This window comes from Musca vetustissima, unplaced genomic scaffold, assembly GCF_032173495.1.
Source record: "Musca vetustissima isolate MV318-11 ecotype Yass unplaced genomic scaffold, APGP_CSIRO_Mvet_v1 utg28028, whole genome shotgun sequence".
Classification (NCBI taxonomy): domain Eukaryota; kingdom Metazoa; phylum Arthropoda; class Insecta; order Diptera; family Muscidae; genus Musca; species Musca vetustissima.
In genome coordinates this window covers 34,808-43,479 of record NW_026883683.1, presented here as the reverse complement: position 1 = coordinate 43,479, position 8,672 = coordinate 34,808, and the positions used below count along the sequence as shown (strand labels likewise).

The 8,672-nt window shown below is 34.4% G+C and overlaps 1 non-coding gene across 1 annotated transcript; it reads right to left on the bottom strand.

The window, feature by feature from the left end:
* Positions 1-8,389: 8,389 nt before the first annotated feature.
* Positions 8,390-8,462, bottom strand: Trnar-ucg (transfer RNA arginine (anticodon UCG)). Its single transcript has one exon. It is a non-coding gene; the product is annotated as a tRNA-Arg (tRNA).
* Positions 8,463-8,672: the final 210 nt, after the last annotated feature.

Below are 8,672 nucleotides of genomic sequence, written 5' to 3'. Positions count from 1 at the left end.
GCAGAGATTGAGGAATTAACGGAGTTTAATGGTATTTAGGAGGTTTCAAATATTTATTTTGGTGGCTATATCTTAAATTATTATGAAATAGAATTCATAATTTCCAAAATGATTTAGGGGTTCATATTATTTTCTTAAAGTTTTTCATAAAATACACCTCACGATGGAAGCAAATTCCTTTCTTATGCATTCAGATTTATAGCTAATGAGAGAAATTTCACTTTCCTACAAGAAAAATATTGGTTTAAGGAAACCCCATTTGTCGATTTGAAATTTTGTAATTAAGTCCATCTTTTCGATGGCGAACATGATTTTGGACCACTGGAACGTCTAAATCCAAAAATGTCAACGGCATTTGAAAGAGTACATGCCTGGCTCTGGTATGGCCACAAACCTAATTAGAAAATAAGAAATTACAATTATCCTATTTCATAGGACCGATTACAATTATCCTAATAGTTCTGGTAAAAAAGTAACATTTTTTAAAAATTGTAAATCTAATATAAAGCTAATATGTTTACCAAGCCTACATTAAATTCGAAGATAGGGTCTATGGAGGAACTTTTCCACGCACATTGTAGTCTGTTTGATCTCAATATTTGGTGCACAATTTACCAAAACTCGGACGAAACTATTTATGGGAAATATATCTAAATCTGAATCGATTTCCACAAACCTTCGTATACATCAATATGGACTTATTTCAATACCCTGTGCAAAATTTTGTATTAAATTGGGAATTTGGTGCACCCTTTTCCAAAAATCGGAGGAAACTGTATATGGAAGCTATACCTAAATCTCAACCGATTTCAAAGAAACTTCGCATACATAAATTTGGACCTAATTCCGTACGCTGTGCAAATCTGTCTAAATTAGACTCCTTGGTGCTCCATTTATACAAAATCAAAAGAAACTATATATGGGAGATATATCTAAATCTGAGCCGATACATATCTGAACCGGCATACATCAATCGGGCCAATATTCCTTTTGCCTGCTACAAAAATATGCACAAAGACATAATACCCTGTACCACAGTGTGGTTAAGGGTATAACAAAAACATACAAAGGTCAGTATAAGTGTGTGCTACATATGTCACAGGCTGAGGGTACATATCTGTCGACTGAAGATGTCATCGGACGGATTTTTTTCTTAGTTAATAAAAATTCTTTAAACGCATGTTGAAAAAGATGAAACCGTCAATATTAGATCAGTTTGCACCCCTCTTCTTTCTGTGATCTCGTGACAGCTTTCATTTCATTGGTCGACTTCTTATTGATTCAATTATGATCGAATGAAGCAGACATCAGTCTTCGGATATTAGGTCCAACAATGTAAGTGAATGTTGTGTATATTTAACAAAACTCGTCCACGTCCTTTACCTGAGCAACCAAACTTCCAGTGGAAACTTTCCTCTAGAAAGAGATGTAACCCTTTTCCTAGAGGCGGCTTCACTTTTGTTTAAAAAGGAAACCTTGAAAATATTTAATATCGGTGTGACTTATATATGGAGTATACGCCAAATTGGACTGATTAACAAGAAAAACGTCGTTAAGTTCGGCTGAGCCGAACTGTTTGTTGCACATTCAAACTGTCTTAAATCGGTATAGACCTTTATATGGAGATTATGTCGACGTTATTTGTTTGCAGATTTTATAGATCTGAAAAAAATAAAAATATGTACCATACCGACACTCACTAGACTACTAACTGTGCTAGAAACATCAAACAGGGACATATATTAATAGTTGTTTGCATAGATCTATGTCAGCCTCTAAAAGCTTTCTGCTAGAAGGTCTGTCAATCCATGAACCGATATTATTTTGTGCGATTATGCATTTTAACACTAGAACGCCGAAGGCAGTCATTTTGACCGCTTTCCAATTTCAAGTAAAAAAGCAACTGTGCATTTAATGACACTTTTTTTTAAATTTGGTGACTTTTTGTATCTCATAGAATTACGTTTATTATAAAAAAATCACCAAATTTAAAATAAAAGTGTCATTAAATGCACAGTTGCTTTTGTACTTGAAATTGGAAAGCGGTCAAAATGACCGCCTTCGGCGTTCTAGTGTTAATGTCTGATATTTGTTGCCATTTTAAAGGTAACTTAATTATGCCTGTGTCATAGACGTCCTGCCCTCTATTTCCAAAAAACTCTAGTAGTCCTCCTAGATACAAATTTTTTATCATTGAAGAAATTTTGCAATGGAAGAAAAATATGATAATCGCTTGGTGCCAAGTCCGAATTGTATGGCGGATGCATTAAAACTTCTCAACCAAGCTCCCGAAGTTTCTGGCGGAACATAACACCTCGCCTGTTGTCCAATTCTGGCCGTTTCTGTACAATTGTATATGGTTAAAATAGTTTAATGGTCGATTTTTAGCTCCTGGGCGATGTTACGACTACTAACATGCCGGTCAACATGCATGCAACAAACAAAAACAGCAATATATTTTTTACTGCGAAATGTCACCCTTTCAACGAGCCAAAATGTGAAATTGATTGATCGATACGTTAAAGAAATCTTACTACAACTGAAAGTTTGTATTTTTGATGCTCATTCTCATCAGTAAGGATCATCATTGCTGTATTGTGGGAAGTTTGAGAACGTTTATCAACCAATTTATACTTTCGATTCTCATTATTTAGAAAATTACCTTGCCAAAAATTATTAACATTGACCCACGATTCGGGATAGTCCCTACAAATGGGAACTCAGTATTTTGGGAATTTTTGGCACGTTTTCATCATAATTGTATTTTATTTTTAATTGGGTACAAAATATTCGTACTCATTTTAGGCCACATATAAAGGGACCCTACATTGAAAGATTAGACCATATTTTCAAATGAAAATCGGTTACACCATCTAGAGTTATCAGGCACACCAGCCGGCTAGACAGACAAACGGACATTCGACTTCAAATTGTCTGAAATGGATTTGGTCCAAAGAAGCATGGGGTCTAAAACCAATATTACGTTGAGGCACAGCCATAAGACTGAGGGTATAAACATTGCATGTATTTCAAATTTTAGATTCGGCGTATTCACCATATAACGATGTCAACATTGGCTCAAATTTGATATTATGGGTTCTGATTATTGATTAATAGTTTTCCAAGTATATTGTATATAGTCCCCATATAACGTTATCCGCAATGCTGGTTTTTTAAAATTTCAGACCAGTTTCTCCTTATTTTCAAAGCCCTTGGACAATTTTCCCACCTGTGTGTCTGTAGATTGACATATAAATGTTCCAAATCAATTTTAGGCATTTTAAATATACACCCCTTGGTGGAGGGTATAAAATGTTCAGACCGGCCGAACATAACGAAGTTGTAGCTTGTTTAGAGTCGGAACTTCATGTTAGATCGAATATATGCTAATGGAAGGAATCCCCAAGGATGTATTTATCTCAGGTTATATTGTGTTCTATTTCATAACGGCTGTTTTTGGACGATCTTCGTCGTTGAGCGGGCTTCGTCCAGGATTGAATTCATTGTGAATAATGTTCGCACGTACGAGGGTTAATTTAATTTGTTGGTCCCATAATCAAATCACTGTAAACAATACAACACATTGTCGTACGTGAACCCGTACCAAAGACATTTATACATAAAAAATGTAAAATTTGGTTGGATCAACAGTTTTTGTGAATGTTTCGGGTATCGGGAGACGATTATTGATTTTCTATGGTCTAAGTTGTATTGTACTCTTCATAAATTTAAATAAATTTCATAAATTTTGAATACTACAAATATATATCCAATTTCAGAACACTGTATTTTTCCAACTACCAAATATCTTTTTCACCACAATAGACATTAACTCTCCGACTTACTTGTACACCAATATCCAACAACAGACTCGTACATAAGAGGTGGTTTGTGTCGCCTAAAACATATGATTTTATATGTTTCTCCTTAGTTTTTGATGTTGTCGTTGTTATTATTGTTGTTGTTGTTGGTGGTGTTTTCATTTTCCAACGTCTTTTGGTATTTTTCGTAAAATCATGAAACGCTATACTGAAGTTGGAAGCACAGATTAATGCTGCAATTATGATAAGGCGCTAATGGAAATTTCAACTTGTCTTCTTATGTCAGAGTCTTATTTTTTGTCTTTTTCGTGTTTTTGTTGTTTTTCGTCTTCGTTGAGTCTTTGGATTATTGGTGTGGTTTTTATTTTCATAGTTTCGCCATGTCTTGACGTGGTATGAAATCATCCTCTTATAGTGGTTGTTATTTTTCCACAGCACATCAATTTGTCTATGTCGGAATAGAGTGCTGGGTGTGGATGTGTATGCGAGTGTGTCTGTGTGCGTTTATAAGTATTTGTATTTTAATGAACATTTCTAATTAGAGATGAATTAAGTCGGTAAGGAGTAGCAAAAGGAAAGTTTTAAGCATATTTATGTGTCATCGAAGTAGAAGTTGCGAAGTTTCTTTGTGACTCTGCATTAAAAGCGGGGTGAATTTTGTCATAAGTCTTTTGTCTCTCCCGTTGAGGAATTTGAATCCGTTAAAAGCGGGTTTTATATATTTTGAGCTGTTGTAAATTACAATTTGTAGTGAAGTAGTTGTTGGAAGCTGGAGTTTTTACACAATTTCGATCTTTTGTTCAAAACATACATATTTGAAGATAAAGTTAATGATTCTAACATAGTTTTTAATATCCACTACGTCAACCTCAAATGAAGTAGGATTTTGAAGTCTGTAAATTAGATCGTTTTCTTTTTTAGGTGCATAACTTTAAACATCTCATAGATTGTTATGGTACTATCATCTAGACTGACGGACTCTACCCTACAAATAGGACTAATATCGAAATTTTTGTTTTGAAAATTTGCTAACCGATGAGAAAATATAAAAGTGCAGTCAGTTCGGTTGAAAAAGTGTAAAAAATATTCCAATATTTACATGGTAAGTTATAAAACCCCATTTTCAGTACCAGACATTCTAGGAGTAGGTAAATACAGTAATTGAATTTTATTCTGACCAAGAATAAATTTACTATATGGGGTCTCTGGTGAATATTTGAAAGTCCTGCAACAGAATGGCAAATTTAAATACGCTTCACCTTAGCCTAAAGTCGCAGTAGTCATGGTATACTACTCAAGTCATTATGATCGACCTATAAGGAAAGTAAAAAAAAAAAAAAAAAAAAAAAAATCGTGGATTTCCATATTTATGGAATGAAACGTAACAAGTAAAAAGGTTGTTTAGTTTTTCCCGGGTTCAAATTTCTCTATCATGAGGTGGGCATTAGAAAACCCTAAAATCTATCGAGACTTCTACATTCGTTATAGAATCCTGCCAAAAATACCGAATATTTGGGGACACCGTCATATATACCAAACGTAGTGGTCCAAGTTTTGGTATAGTCCTCTATATATCTTACTAGAAGATTTGTTTGGGATTAATTATTAATATTTTCTCCGAAAATCATTTTTATACCGTACACAATTATCTTGTAAGGGTATTATAGCTTTGAGGGCCCCAAGAGCGCCAATAATTGCCTAGACCACGTTTTAGAGTACCGATCATCATATCTCGATTAGCGTAGTCGTTCTAGACATGTGTGTCCGTTCTTTATAATTTGTAAACACGATACAGACCATATTTTGCATGTATTACGGGTTCTGGCCATACAGAACCCTATTTGTTTTGGTAGTGATGGACCAAAAACTTTATTTTTGTGTGTGTTTTCTGGTCGCTCTAGAGGCCAAAATTATGACCAGAACATCACAAAATTTTACAAAGAGGTCACACTAGAGTGCGGACATGTACCGCTGATGGCTAGAAAATTTAGCATGAGGTTTGGTCAAGGACGATGCCTAAAATGTTCGATGATGATCAGATAATATATTGGGGATGGAATGAACCTAAAACTATTTTTTTCTGGTTTTCTAGTTTTCTCTAGACGCCACAATTATAAGCCGAACATCAGAAATTTTACATGGGAAGGAGATCTGACTAACTAATTCGAAATTAATGGTCAATATTTAGCGGTTTAAATGAAGCAAAATTTTTGTGTGTACATCGCCAAAATTTGAATCTGGTGGAGTCATATTTTATTCCGGGAAAAATAAAATATGATTCGGAAAATATGCTGCTGATGATCTTTTGACTTCTAATCGGTAAATAGAGAGCAAATATCGCGAAAAATATCGGAATATGAACTCGAACTTAGAGTTCAGTTGTAGTTGTGTATGGTATCATCATATGGTCGGCCTCATCGTACTATACGGCTCCCTTAACTGGTTTTGTATTAATATGCTCCTAACTTCGCCGAAAATTAACTTTTATCATTTATATATCGATACTCGCATTTTTCGGTTTTTTGAGGTTCTAGATACGTTTTACAATCATTTAATTTCCTAACAAAAATCAGAAAGATTTCAGGAAAATATATGCAAAAATTGCAATTTAGATTTTCTGATGCCCGGTGAAAAAAATGTCTGTATAGATATAGTTTTTCTCAGTAAATCGCCAATTTTAGTCACATGTTTTCGCAACTTTCGTAGCAGTATGGTGTAGTTAATACACCATTCAAACAATTTAATCCTTATGTTGCGTCAAAATTAACATTTTAATAATTCTTTAATATATCTATAGATTGAGAAATACAAATCATTCCGAAAATTGTCGATTTAGAAGGACACTCTTAGCTCATAACTGGGTATTTCATAATTATCGCTACACCACACTATTATTTAGCATAAGGACGAAACATATTTTAAAAAAAGGGTTCAAATTTTCGTCTAATTGCATGTAAAGCGTAGACCCAGTCTATATTTGCCCGATTGACACATAGTTTTGCTAGATTACGGAAAATATCTTAAGGGGACCCCCCCCATTCTCGGGGTCAAAATTTTTGTTGATATAATTCGAATCTACACTGATTAAAGAATGTCTCTACAAAATTTCAAGTGAAAATCTCAAGAACTGTTGAAGATATATCCGATTTATTGTGTCAGCATCAAGTGACGGCTGAAGGGCTTCTCAAACTTTAAACGCGTTTTTCTCTAAACATTTTTTTGCGAATGGCGGGCACGATAACTCAAAAACTAATAATCCAATCGGTTCCAAATTTTGCAACGTTTCTCTGGGAGTGTATAGCTCTCGTATGAACTAGGATAAAGCCAATCGGTGAAGATCTTCCTTATTTTTTAACTTGGTTTTTGGTAAAAAATCCGCGATTTTTCAAAAATATTTTTAAAGGGCCACCATTTTCTTAATTTTAGAGCGAAGTCAATAATCCTATTCATACGAGAGTCAGACATGTACTCTTTCTAACACCGTTGGAATTTTCGGATTCCGATGTTCCAGTGAGGAGTTATCATGCCCGCCATCAAAAATAAGGACTTTTCTTTAATTACAAAAAACAACAACAAAACAATAACAAAATTTTTTTGTAAATTATTTTTCTTCTCTTTTAAATCTTCAATTATATATGTGCAAAGTTACAAACCTTAACAAGCATTGGTATTGATTTACCAGCCCATTGAAAATCTTGAAAAAATAAAATCGAGAATGGGGGGGGTTCCCTTGTTGTTGTTTTTTGTAATTAAAGAAAAGTCCTTATTTTTGATGGCGGGCATGATAACTCCTCACTGGAACATCGGAATCCGAAAATTCCAACGGTGTTAGAAAGAGTACATGTCTGGCTCTCGTATGAACTAGGATTATTGACTTCGCTCTAAAATTAACAAAATGGTGGACCTTTGAAAAAATATTTTTGAAAAATATCCGATTTTTTACCAAAAACCAAGTTAGAAAATAAGGAAGATCTTCACCGATTGGCTTTATCCTAGTTCATACGAGAGCTATACACTCCCAGAGAAACGTTGCAAAATTTGGAACCGATTGGGTTATTAGTTTTTGAGTTATCGTGCCCGCCATTCGCAAAAAAATGTTTAGAGAAAAACGCGTTTAAAGTTTGAGAAGCCCTTCAGCCGTCACTTGATGCTGATACAATAAATCGGCTATATCTTCAAGAGTTCTTGAGATTTTCACTTGAAATTTTGTAGAGACATTCTTTAATCAGTGTAGATTCGAACTATATCGACAAAAATTTTGACCCCGAGAATGGGGGGGGGGGGGGTCCCCTTAAATGACATTGCCGATATGACTTCGTCCGACTTCAGTGAATGGCATACTGAATCCCTAATATGTCCGATTGTCATAAAGTTATCCGGATTGCGGAATTGAGTTTATAATCGTTTCACATTCAATAACAATTTTGGCCGATTTCATGTTTCATGTGGTGATGTTTGATGATTTTCATATTGGATTATTATTTGAATTTCACATGACTCATTTTAATATATATATATTCTTTTAATGTAAAAATATAAAACTGTTGCAAAAAAACTTATTTTTATTTCGACCGTGACAGGACTCGAACCTGCAATCTTCGGATTCGAAGTCCGACGCCTTATCCATTAGGCCACACGGTCATATGTTTTGTAACGTGAAAAGGAGCAACATTATTTTGCAGCTATTTGCACACGGCACTTCGTTGATGAATCCTTGCAATAGAATGTTATAAATTGAAAAAGGACAAGTACAACAACACATATAAACCACACAAATATTACAATGATGAGCAACAAGCAAAAAAAAAATCAAGTAAGGCAACAAAGTAAGATGTGTGAAAGAATTTGTGT